Source organism: Chiloscyllium punctatum, chromosome 2, assembly GCF_047496795.1.
Source record: "Chiloscyllium punctatum isolate Juve2018m chromosome 2, sChiPun1.3, whole genome shotgun sequence".
Taxonomy (NCBI): domain Eukaryota; kingdom Metazoa; phylum Chordata; class Chondrichthyes; order Orectolobiformes; family Hemiscylliidae; genus Chiloscyllium; species Chiloscyllium punctatum.
The window spans coordinates 82,178,803-82,192,759 of NC_092740.1; positions in this window are offsets into that span (position 1 = coordinate 82,178,803).

Sequence of the window (13,957 nt, forward strand, 5' to 3'; positions counted from 1 at the left end):
TAAGATCCTGGGAAGCGTTGCTGAAGAAAGAGACCTTGGAGTATAGGTTCATAGTTCCTTGAAGGTGGAGTCACAGGTAGATAGGATAGTAAATAAGACGTTTGGTACACTTTATTGGTCAGTGCATTGAGTATAGGAGTTGGGAGATCATGTTGCGGGTTGTACAGGATATTGGTCAGCCATTTTGGAATACTGCATGCAATTTGACTCTCCCTGCTATAGGAAGGATGTCAGAGACAAAACTGCAGATGCTGGAATCCAAAGTAGACAATCAGGAGCCTGGAACAATACAGCAAGCCAGGCAGCATCAGGAGTTGGAGAAATTGATGTTTTGGTTATAACCCTTCTTCAGGACTGGGACTGGGGGTGAAGGGAGCTGTAGATAAAGGGGCAAGGAGGGAGGAGTGGGGACAGGGATGGAGGGGTGAAGTAGGGGTAGATGAACAGAGGCAGAGAGTAAGGCCTAGTTGGTCGGTGGGATGAACGAATCCAGTTGGTGGCTGGAAGAAAGCTCAGTAAGTGGAATGTAAGGGAGGAGGAGGTACTGGAAAGGGAGTCAGGGGGTAGGAAGGGAGGCTGAGTCCTCAGGGCTATGGGCTTCCCAGGCGGAAGATGAGATGTTGTTCCTCCAATTTGCAATCTGATTCACTGTGGCAATGGAGAAGGCTGAGGATGGTCATGTTGGAGAGGGAATGAGAAGCAGAATTAAAATGGGTGGTGACTGGGAGGTCAGGTTGGCCCCTATGCGCCCAGCTGAGGTGCTAGGTGAAACGTGCTCTGAGTTTACACATGTAGAGAAGACCACGACATGAGCACCGGAAACAGTAAACTGGGTTGGAAGAGAGGCAGGTGAACCTCTGTTTCATCTGAAAGGACTGTTTGGGGCCCTGGATGGAGGTGAGGGGGTGGTGTGCCGGCAGGTTTTGTATCTTTTCTGGTTGCAGGGGAAGGTACCTGGGGATTTGATGGGGAGAGTGGCATGAACCAAGGATTGTCGAAGGCAATAGTCCTTGTGCAAGGCAGAAAGGAAGTGGGGGAGGTGGGGGGGGGAAGATATTCTTAGTGGTGGGGTCTAGTTGGAGTTGGCGGAAGTCTTTCAGGATGATATGTTCGACGTGAGACTGATGGCATGGAAAGTGAAGACGGGGGGACCCTATCTTTATTGCATTTGGAGGGGGAGAGGATTGAGAGCAGGAGAGCAGGGAATGGATGAGGTGTGGTGGAGGACTGTCTGGATGACAGAGGGGGAGCAATGTTGTGGAACTTGAAAGGGTATAGAAAAGATTTACAAAGATATTTCTTGGGTTGAAGGGTTTAAGCTACAGGGAGAAGGTGAATAGGCTGAGGCTGTTTTCCCGAGAGCGTCAGAGTCTGAGGGGTGACCTTGTAGAGGTTTATATAATCATTAGCGGCAGGAATAGGATAAATCGACAACTTCTTTTCCCTGGGGTTGGGGAAGTCCAAAACTAGAGGGCATAGACTTAAAGTGAGTGGGGAAAGGTTTAAAAGGGACCCAATTGGTCCTTTTCATGCAGAAGTTGAATGGAATGACCTGCCAGAGGAAATGGTGGAGGCTGGTACAATTACAACATTTAAAATGGGTATATGAATAGGAACGGTTTAGAGGGATATAGGCCAAGTCCTGGCAAATGGGACTAGATTTATCTAGGATATCTGGTCATCATGAATGGACCGAAGGATCTGTTTGCATGCTGGACATCTCTATGACTTTCTGTCTTGGCATTGTCCATGTCCTCCAGGGGCTGGGACAATTCTGTTAGTAGTGTGGGATAAGGAGCATGATGCAGAAAGAGTTACTAAAGAGATGTAGCTGCATTGCAGGAGGTCTAGAGGTCCAAAGCCCCAGATATAGCATTTTGGACTGTTAATCCAGAGAGCAGGTAATGTTCTGAGGAGCTGTATTCAACTCCTGCCACAGCCGATGATGGAATTTGATTTCAATAAACATCTGGAATTAGGATTCTAATGACATGAATCCATTGTCAATTGTTGGAAAATATCCATTTGCTTCACTAATGTCCTTGAGGGAAGGAAATCTGCCTTCCTTACTGGGTCTGGCCTACATGTGAGTTCAGACCCACAGCAATGTGCTTGACCCTTAACTGGTCTCTGGGCAATTAGGGATGAGCAATAATCCCTGACCTAGCCAGCGATCCTGTGAATAAATTTTTAAAAACTCATAAAATATTCAGTACATTTTCATCCCGTTCATTGGACTCAGTGTCGATTAAAAGCAGATGGGTGAGTAATTCTGCCAGTTTACCACTCAGCCATTTAAGATAAAAAAATTTCATTGCTTACTCACAAGAGCTAAACACAGATTTTGTTGTCAAGAAGCATTATGCTTTAATGTTAAAATAAATTAATTTGATTTTTAGTGACTATTCTGTAACATTAAAGTATTTGGCTTTCTTCTTTTACACTTAATGAAAGTAATATTCAGCTAAACCCTACTGAATGTATTTTTCTAAATTAAAAATCAAAGTAATTCTAACTGGCTGCATTAGGTTTATGGTACCAGACTCAGTACAGCTACAACACTGATAAATAAGCCACAAAGTGTATCCTTACCAAATATGTTCTGTCTACAAAAATCAGACAACTCCAATCCTCACAATTACTAACCCATCAGCCTATTCTTAATCATCTGTAACCTGTTGGTAAGTATTATTGATAGCACTATAAAGTGGCACTTACTCACCAATAACCTGCACATCTATGTTCAGTTCAAGCTCAGGGAGAGTAATTCAGCTCTCAACCATCTTATAACCCTGGTTCAAATATGGATAGAAGTGCTGTACTCAAAAAGTGACTATCCTTAATGTCTAGGCAGCAGTTGATTGAATGTAGCATCTAAGAGCCTGAGCAAAATTGAAGTCAATGGGAAACAGGGGGAAATCACTTTATTAGCAGGGATCATACCAAACATAAATGTTATAAATGCTGGAAGCCAGTTGTGCCAGCGAACATGACATAGCTGCAGGGGTTCCTCAAAGTAGAGTCTTAGGCCCAACATCTTCAGCGACTTCATCAATGAGCTTCCCTCCCTCATAACGACAGAAGTGAGAATGTTCGCTGATGATTGTCCAGTGTTCCACATATTTAGAATTTCTCAAATACTGAAGCAGCCCATGTCTGTCTGCAGCAAGACTTGGATACTATTCAGACTAGGGCTCACACCATAAAACCAAGCAATGGCAATATCCAAAAAAACGGAAAGATGAACAACCTCCTTTTGACTCGGAATAGATGCATCATTGTCAAAATCATCATTCAATATTCAGGGAATGACAAATGACAGGATATTAAACTGAACCAGATAAGTAAGTATTTTGACTACAACAGCAAGTGAGACGTTAGTTTTTCTGTGGTGAGTGATTCACCTTAAAAAAAATCTGTCCATTATCAGGTAGTATGATGCCACACTGAGTTTGTGTTCAAGATAGACTGGTGAAGGAGAAGTAAAAATCAAGAACTATCTACAGGCTTAGAACTCAAAGTAATGATATTTATTTATTATATTTCAATCTGAAATACTGCTTTACACGTTAATCATAAAGGTATCTGACCCTGGACTATAGTTACATAAAGTAAGGAATAATCTATCTTCTTTCTGTGTGCATGTCCATGTGCTACTAAAATTCTCTCAAATTCTAGCATAATGCCATAGTCTGGCTTATTCTTCAGGTGTGCTCATTTTGTTCTGTTTACATTCAGTGATGTGCAACTCTATGACATCACTGCAAGGTTGTTTTAGAAGCCCTAACAAAACAAACTATTCTCCTGTCATCCTGTGGCTGGGACGGTGGCACAGTGGTTAGCACTGCTGCCTCAGAGCACCAGAGACCCGGTTTCAATTCCCGCCTCAGGCGACTGACTGTGTGGAGTTTGCACATTCTCCCCATGTCTGTGTGGGTTTCCTCCGGGTGCTCTGGTTTCCTCCCACAGTCCAAAAATGTGTAGGTTAGGTGAACTGGCTGTGCTAAATTGCCTGTAGTGTTAGGGGAGTGGGTGGGTTGGTGTGGACTTGTTGGGCTGAAGGGCCTGTTTCCACAGTGTAAGAATCTATCATAAAGATTAGTTAGTAGATATTTTAGACTGAAAAATGTCACTCAGATTACTTAGTTTTATTACATTTACTTTATATGTTTTCCTTGTCTCCCTTACCCTTCCCTAAGTCATTGACTTGATGTACCTGCTTCGGTTATTGGATGAGGAAAATCTATGAGTTGGTATTGGAACACGTGTGGTAAAGTCATTGATCTTGCTTGTTTTCTGCTGGCTTCCTATAGATCAGAGATTCAAACAATCTGGATGAAGGAACTGAGCAGTGATGTAACTACAGGAGTACATGAGAATTATGAGATGGTTATATGTCTTCCGTTCCATTATTTGTTGTTAATTTCACTAAGAACAAATGAAGGAATTCATCCATGCATTGTTGCTCTTCATTTGAATAAGTTTGTTCCCTTACAGTATTGAGGTTTTCTTTTCAAAGATGTTAATATACATATTAGGTTAGGAACAAGTTAACTCGTTGCTTGGTATGTTTTCCAGACTATAGCGTATCTTCGATAAGTTACTTCTTTTCCAAGTATGAGTACATTATTGGTGGATGGTTGAATGATTTGTCTTTACTGATGTGGGGTTTGGAGTTACACCATACATGATACTGCAGTCAATGTTCCCCTTGAGAACACACAGCTGCTCTAGGGTTCCTTTGAGGTTCTGTGCAAATCGATTGTCATGCCAACACCTTGACTTCAGGTTTCACCCTTTTTGAATAACAATCCTGTATTAGCTGTCCTCCAGTCATCTGGCATCTCTCCTGTGTCCAGAGAGGGTTTGGAAATTAACGTCAGAGCCTCCGCAATCTCCTTTCTTGCCTCCCACAGAATCTTTGGATGTATCTCATTGAGGCCTGGGCACCTATCCAATTTTAAGCCTTCAAAAGTTGCTAATACCTCATCTCTCTCAATTGTAATATATTCACGCGTATCACAATCCTTTTGTTGATCTTATTCACATTGTTCTTCTCTATTGTGAACACAGGCATGTATTTATTTAAAATTTCATCTCCATCTTCCAGCTCCATCCACAGTTTGCCACGTAGGTCCCTAATAAGCTCACTGTTTCCCTGGTTACCCCCATGCCCTTTATATAGTTCTAAAATGCCTTTCGATTTTCCCTTATTTCATTGGGCAGTGATTTTTCATGTTGTCCCCCCTTAGCTTTCCTAATTTCTTTTTCAAGTAACTACCTGCACCTTCTAGACACCTCCAGGGCTTCCATTGTTCTAGGCCCTCAGTATCAATAATAAGTTTTCATCTTTAAATTTATCCAATCCTGCACATTCCTCAATATTTCAAAAACAGTTTTTTTGTTATGTTTTTTTAAAATATTGTGGATTGAAATGAGAAAGAACTGTTTTAAAACCAGGGGTTTACAAGGATTGCTGTATGTTTTGCAAAGCAAATAACCTGACGCTCATATGAACATAGGAACTAGGTGCAGGAGTAGGCACTTCTGTTCCTCGAGCCTGCTCCACCATTCAATACAATCATGACTGATCTCATCTCAACCTCAACGCCACTTTCCTGCCTCCTCCTTAATGTATTCAATGTCCCAGCATCAACCACACACTAGGGAATGAAATCCACAGATTCATGACCCTTGAAAGAAGTCATTCTTTTTCAACTCTTCTTAAAATCTGCTAACCTATATTCTAAAACTATAACTGCTTGCTCTAGATTGCTGCTTTCTCCCCACCCCACCCTCCTCTAGCTTATCTCTCCATGCTTCAGGCTCTCTGCCTTTATTCCTGATGAAGGGCTTTTGCCCGAAATGTCGATTTTGCTGCTCCTTGGATGCTGCCTGAACTGCTGTACTCTTCGAGCACCACTAATCCAGTATATGAGGAAATGTCTACTTTGTCAATCTCTTTGGCAGAAAGTCATAGAGTCATGTACAGCATTGAAACAGACCCTTCGGTCCAACCCGTCCATGCCGACCAGATATCCCAACCCAATCTAGTCTCACCTGCCAGCACCCAGCCCATATCCCTCCAAACCCTTCCTATTCATATACCCATCCAAATGCCTCTTAAATGTTGCAATTGTACCAGCCTCCACCACTTCCTCTGGCAGTTCATTCCATACACGTAGCACCCTCTGTGTGAAAAAGTTGCTCCTTAGGTCTCTTTTATATCTTTCTCCTCTCACCCTAAACCTATGCCCTCTAGTTCTGGACTCCCTGATCCCAGAGAAAATACTTTGTCTATTTACCCTATCCATGCCCCTCATAATTTTGTAAACTGCTATAAGGTCACCCCTCAGCCTCCAACACTCCAGGGAAAACAGCCCCAGCCTGTTCAGTCTCTCCCTATAGCTCCAATCCTCCAACCCTGGCAACATCCTTGTAAATCTTTTCTGCATCTTAAATGTCTCAATTCAGTCTCCTTTCATACTTTTAAATTCCACAAAGTACAGGCATAAACTGCTCAACCTTCCTTCATAAGGCAAACTCCTTATTTCTGGCACCAATCTCGTGAACCTCCTCTGATCTATCTCCAGTGTAACTATAATCTTCTTCAAGTAATCGGACAAAATTGCATACAATACTCTAGTTGTGATCTCACTGATGACTTATACAGTTGCAGTAACACTTTTCTACTTTTACACTCTATCCTGTGAGCAACAAATGCCATATTAGGAGGCATTGCTTAAACATATATTTGAACAATGAATAACTGAAATGTTTGCAGAGGAAATAGAACTGAGCAATTGTTTAAAGATAAAGCATTTGTTGGCAACAATAGATTGATTGGTTTAGAAACCATTGACCAGTTATCAGTGACCAAAGCTTTTTGCCGGCTAGGAATAAGATGCAGACAGAAGTGATCAGATCTCCATCAGCCAGGAGTTCTATCTCCATTCTCTGCAATAAATTGCTTTAAGCCTGCAGAAAACTAATTTATCTTTCCTTCAGCAGTTGCTGTAAACTGTAACTTCACCTGATTATTCAGAGACCTTGGAAAAAGAGTCACCCTATGCCTCTTGCAAACTCCTGGAAGCATTTGGGAAAGGAAGGCTAAAAAGATACCTTCTGCTTGGAAATTTGGTGGAGCAAGGTTCATCTGAGATAATCAAGAGGGCTTGGGATGATTATTCCGATAGAAATAGTGTGCAAAGATCTTGGAAAAAAGGAGGAGATTGGCACTAGGTCATGATGCTCTTTGAAGAGCTGTTATAGATATGATGGACTAAATGAGCTTCTTCTCCTTATACTGAAACAATTCTGTGATTCTGTGATCAGCAAAAATTACTTAAGCAACAGCCTGCAAAAGCCAATCAATCTATTGTTGCCAACAAGTGCTTTATCTTTCAACAATTGTTCAGTTCTATTTCCTCTGCAAACATTTCAGTTATTCATTGTTCAAACCATTTTCCCAGTTTTCCTCCATCTGTGAATTGTTTTTCCCTGTCTACTTTATTGAAACGTATCGGATTCACAAGGGGCTTGATAAGGTCAATGCTGAGAGGATGCTTCCTCTCACAGGAGAGTCTAGGACCTGAAGACATTGTCTCAGAATAAAGGGGCACAAATTTAAGACTGACGTGAAGAGCAATTCCTTCCATCAGAGGATTCTGAGTCTTTGGAACTCCTTGCCACAAAGAGCTTCAGTGGGAGAGACTTTGTGGATATTTATGCTTGAGGTAGATCTGTAGGGCAATCAAGAGTTATGGGGAAATGGCAGGAAAGTGGACATGAAGAATATCGGATCAGCCATGATCCTACTGAATGGTGGCGAAAGTTTGAGGGGATGAATGGCCTACTCCTGCTTCTATTTTTTATGGTTTTATGGTGTTATCACCATTCCTTCTGGGAACTATGTCAGTGTAGATTTACCGTTACTGTGTCAAAATCCTGAAGCTACATCCTTAACATACTTTCATAGCGCCTTGAAAGTGGAGTCGCAGGTAGATATGATAGTGAAGAAGGCATTTGGTATGCTTTCCTTTATTGGTCAGAGTATTGAGTACAGGAGTTGGGAGGTCATGTTGCGGCTGTACGGAACATTGGTTAGGCCACTGTTGGAATATTGCGTGCAATTCTGGTCTCCTTCCTATCGGAAAGATGTTGTGAAACTTGAAAGGGTTCAGAAAAGATTTACAAGGATGTTGCCAGGGTTGAAGGATTTGAGCTATAGGGAGAGGCTGAACAGGCTTGGGCTGTTTTCCCTGGAGCATCAGAGGCTGAGGGGTGACCTTATAGAGGTTGACAAAATTATAAGGGGCATGGATAGGGTAAATAGACAAAGTATTTTCTCTGGGATCAGGGAGTCCAGAACTAGAGGGCATAGGTTTAGGGTGAGAGGAGAAAGATATAAAAGAGACCTTCGGGGCAACCTTTTCATGCAGCGGGGGGTACGTGTATAGAATGAGCTGCCAGAGGAAGTGGTGGAGGCTGGTACAATTGCAACATTTAAGAGGCATTTGTATGGGTATATGAATAGGAAAGGTTTGGAGAAATATGGGCCGGGTGCTGGCAGGTGGGACTAGATTGAGTTTGGATATCTGGTCAGCATGGATGTGTTGGACCGAAGGATCTGTTTCCATGCTGTACATCTCTATGACTCTATGACTCTATAACTGCTGGGGTACAAGAAGGCAGTTCATCATCACCTTCTCAAATGAAATCAAAGGTGGGCAATAAATACCTGTCTCACCAGCGGTGCCCACATCCCATGACTTATTTAAAAAATTCTACCTTTTATCCATCTAATCAAATCAGATCAAATGAGGTGATGGGAAAATTGATAAACATTATACAAACTAAGAAAAGATCTTAAAATTTAGTAAAATAGCCTAATCAAGAAATTTATTATAATTATTTGAAAAATTTAGATACAATCCAGGTGGAAAGGAATTTGGACCAAGGTATTTCTCTGTTTGCATTCTTTCCCAAGCAGCTCTAATGATTGCAGTTTTAATTGATTTTATTTTTGCTCAATTCACTGTGAGATGGTGGTGTTTCCAATGAATAAAGTTGAGAGATTGTGTGTGTGTGTGTGTGTGTGTGTCTCTGTGTGCGTGTGTCTGTGTGTGTGTATGCAAAAGAGAGTGTGTGTGTACCTGTGTGTCTGTCTGTGTGTGTCTGTGTCTGTGTATGTGTCTGTGTGAGAATGTGTGTGTGTCTGTGTGTGTCTGTGTGCATGTGTCTGTGTGTGTATGCGTAAGAGAGTGTGTGTGTACCTGTGTGTCTGTGTGTGTCTGTGTCTGTGTATGTGTCTGTGTGAGAATGTGTGTGTGTGTGTGTGTATGTGTGTGTGTGTCTGTGTGCATGTGTCTGTGTGTGTCTGCGTAAGAGAGTGTGTGTGTACCTGTGTGTCTGTCTGTGTGTGTCTGTGTCTGTGTATGTGTCTGTGTGAGAGTGTGTGTGTGTGTGCGTGTGTGTGTGTGTGCGTGCAGTCAGCATTTGACTTTAAGCCGATTTTGCACCAGTTTGAGCGAAACTGTTGCTTTTTTCTTGGAAGCCTTATTTATGTTAATGAAGCCTTTATGGGAAGAAAGATGTTAAAAAGAGATTAAAAAATTAAAACAAAGGCATTTAATTATAAAGAACACAACCAGTGAAGTATGAAAAAACTATCACTGCTGTTTGAAATATTAGGACCATTATTGTCCATTTTTTGGCTTAATATTTTAAAATTGCTCTATAATACTTGAATTCTAGTTGTCACATTCAATGGTTATTCTGGCATATGAAATTTGAATTGTTCCAAAACACACAAAGTTCTGTTTTTCTTTGGTGCTCCATATAATCTGCATGAATTGTTGCTGCTGAACTGATTTCAAATGTAAATTGTTACCATTTCCTTTATTACACATAGGCACCAATTGGGTAAGTGCCAGTGATGTGTGTCAATGGACTGAACAGCCAGTCACTCCATTCTGCCTGCTGCACCACATCTCAGTAATATCCCATATGTCTACTGCTTTCTATCAAAGTTTCTATTGAGACAGCTCCACCATTTAATGAGATCGTGGTTGATCTGATAACCCTCAATTTCATTCTTTTTCCCATAGACTAGAACTAATTCCCCTTCAATTATTCGGGTCTAATGTCATTGGAAATTCCAGGGCCAGCTCATTTCAGTCTTGCTGGAGGGAGCACAGACACATTGTTACCTGGCATCTGGCAATGTGATGTTAACACATGAAGCATTTACAGCTGCAGAATCCTATATTCGCATGCCCACTTCTCTCAGAGTGGTACCAGCAATCAGTAAGCCAAAATCTGAATCAAAATCTGCAAGGAAGACGAGAGTAAAATATTTTTCAGGTAAAGATATAAAAATAGTTCTGACTGAAATTAGGTACAGGGAGATCTTTGTAATAGTGAATATACAAAATGAGGACCCTGCCAGTAAAACAACAAGAAGGACCATTTGGATGGAGGCAACATAAGTAATGAGCAGCAAGAGCCCAGAAATTATTCCAATACAAGTCAGGGTGTGGGACCATCTTAGCATCTTGGGACAGTGGTGATCAGGAACTATCAAGAGATGGTCTACCAGCATAAATTCAGACAGCCATCTGAACCTGCTCTCAAACAACCATTTGCAAAGCCACATGCCTGAAACAGCTACCATTTCTGTGGAAGAGATCCCCTTCTACCCTAATATCTTTAACAATGTTGTGTTGTCATTTTCCAAAGTTTCACTCATCTATCCACGAGTAATTCAGTTTTGATGAGCTCTTGCTCCCTGCCACAGTGTTGCCTACTTCATCGATTGGGGTTCCGAGCCATACAATGTTGCGGGGACTCTTATTGCATCTCCTGCATCATGGTTCCTCCATGCCATCATTAAGTGGATGGCAAATCCAGATTTGGCCTGATTTCTGGCTAAATTCTATATGGACACAACACCATCTGAACAGCAGACACCAGTAGTGTCAGGGCTCAGAAAAAAACGCCTTACTGAAGTCCATATAGATCATGTCAACCACTCTACCCTCGTCAATCCTCTGTTACTTTTTCAAAAAACTCAATCAAGTTTGTGAGACATGATTTCCTACACACAGAGCCATGTTGACGATCCATAATCTGTCCTTGCCGTTCCAAATGCCTGTAAATCCTGTCCCTCAGGATTCCCTCCAACAACTTGCTCACCACCAACATCAGGCTCACTGGTCTATAGTTCCCTGACTTATCCTTACCCCCTTTCTTCAATAATGGTACCACATTAGCCAACCTCCAGACTTCTAACACCTCACCTGTGACTATCGATGATACAAATGTCTCAGCAAGAGGCCCAGCAATCACTTCCCTAGCTTCCCACAGAGTTCTAGGGTACACCTGATCAGGTCCTGGGGATTTATTCACTTTCATTTGTTTCAAGGTATCCAGCACATCCTCCTCTGTAATATGAAAATCCTGCCTGCCTGAAGGTATATTGCAAAGACTTACAGGTTGTTAACTAAGTGGTTTGATCAAATGTGAAACCGCATTCTGTGGCCATCAAATTCTAGATTTTGGCTCAGTAGCAGGCACACTACCCACACCACCACAAGACCTCCCACAGCATCTACGCATGAAGATATATTAATTAAACACATGCAACTTCCAGCAATTCATTCATGTCCATCACAGCCTCATTATTACTGTAGGAACTCTACTATGAAAGGAATACAAACTGGAAAATAATTGTCAATTAAAATACTGGCAACTGACAATACAAGTATCCATTTGTCGATCTTGAAGATTGTACACCGTTCCCAAGGATGACCAGCTGCAGCAGGAAGGATAATGGTAGAATAAACCCTTCAAACTCACCCAGCTAATGTGAAGAGGATGGAGTCATGTGAGGACTTGAAGTGACAGATGCTTTGTGCTGACTGAATGCCATTGGTTAAAAATCTGAGCTGGTTATTCTTATACAAGACACAAACTCTGAGGAGACAATTACTGGAGCTGATCAGGAAAGAAAACAACAGATAGCAGAAAACATTTTGTTGTTCTCATTCTCATCACTAAAGTAATCAGAATCAAGAAACATATTGGAGAGTGAGACAGGTCAATGCCAGGATATTTAGAATTTGGCATTTACCCATTCTGCCATAACCCATAACCACTTGGATCAGCCCAGATCCAGTCAGATACAGATACAGTCTCGATGATGAATTGACATAGGTTGGATAATGAAGTACCTAAGCAGAAACCTAAAGATGTCAGGGCTCAGCTGTTGAATATTCAGATAATAATCCCAGAGATCCTGCTATGTTCAGATTCATGTTGAGTTCAGAGATATAAGATAAACACAGTACCACCATTGCTGACTGAGTCTATTCCTTAAGGACAGATCTGTCAGACTAGGAGTTTGGCAGGTGGTGAGGAAACCAACAAGGAGAAAAAAGCTATTTGATCCTGCTCTCCCCAATCTGCTTATCACACATGCATCAGTCTATATCAGTATTGATGGAAGTGCACATTGCACAGTCCTCATGGAGTCAAAGTCCCATCTTCACACTGAGGATACTGTGTATTGTGATGTATTATGTTATTATCTGGATAAATGAAAGAGTCGGAACAGAGCTCAGTTCAAAACTAGGCACCCATGCGGAGCTGTGAGCTATCAACACATGGACTGCAGTTGTTCAAGAAGGCACACTCATATCACCTTCTCAAGTACAATAATGGATGGGTTGCACATGCTGGCTTGAACATCAATGCCCATATTCCATGAATTTATTTTTTTAAACACGGGAACAATGCTGAGGCTTCGGAAATTCCAGCCCTCTGATTAAGCTAATTACATCCGGGGTCTGTCCCACTGCTCAGAATGGAACAACAGCTCCATGGATAGCCAATTAGGATCCTGTCTGAGGTCAAGTTGCTGAACAGATCTTGCTGCTGGCAAGTGAAGTCTCAGGATCAGCTCATTGTCCCTTAGGGTCCCAAGTCTTCTTGTAAAATTCAGCCCATATCTGTTTTACTTATGCTCCACAGGATCATTAACTTACTGTGATTCATTTGGAATGACATTTGTTCGATGCATTATTAATATATTGCTTATGATGAATAAAAGTGTTTAAGTTAAAGTATTAAACTAAAATAAATCTTTGTTGATATGATGCTCAAGCTTCCACTTTGGTTCTTATTTTCTGCAGTAATGGATCAATAAATAATGCCATTTTTGATATGCATCTAAAATAAACAGAGATGAAATGCGAACTGAATGACTACTCTGACCATTATTCTCCAGAATTTAATTTGATGCAGCTCTACACAGCTCTACATGGTCTACAAGGAGTTGAAGAAATTTCACAAAGATTTTGCTGTCTTTTATAAAAAGGATAAATTAATTAAAATGCTTCACGTACTTGAGTTTTGATGATTTTTCCCAAGTAAAGTTATATCTCAGCCTGCTTCATTGTGGGGATGGGGAAAGTAATACAATTAATATATTGTATTAAAACTCTGGGGAATCATTATATGTTTCTTTGATGTTTTCAATTTTTTTGTCCAATTTTCTTTGCATTGCTATGGCTTGGATATTGGCCTGGATCTTGCCTTTCCCTCTGATATGTTAACAAAGTCTTCAAGAATAAGCTAAAAATAAGCTAAATCATCAATGACTGACTATGAAGACATCATGACCAAATGTAGTCGTGCTTTGAGATAACATCCTGCTATTCACTCTTTTCAGCAATGGTTATGAATTCAAATCAAGGTATTTTTCATTTCATCCCAAAGGTTCTGAAGATATAGTAGAGACCTTTCTATTGTCCTAGTAGACAATCTGTTAACACAGATTGGTGATCAAACAAATGTCTTTCTGACTTTGCACTTGTCAATGCCACATTAGATAACTTCTGACAACTGAACTACTTGAGAACAAATTTAACTAATTGCAAATATAGTATAAGGAATT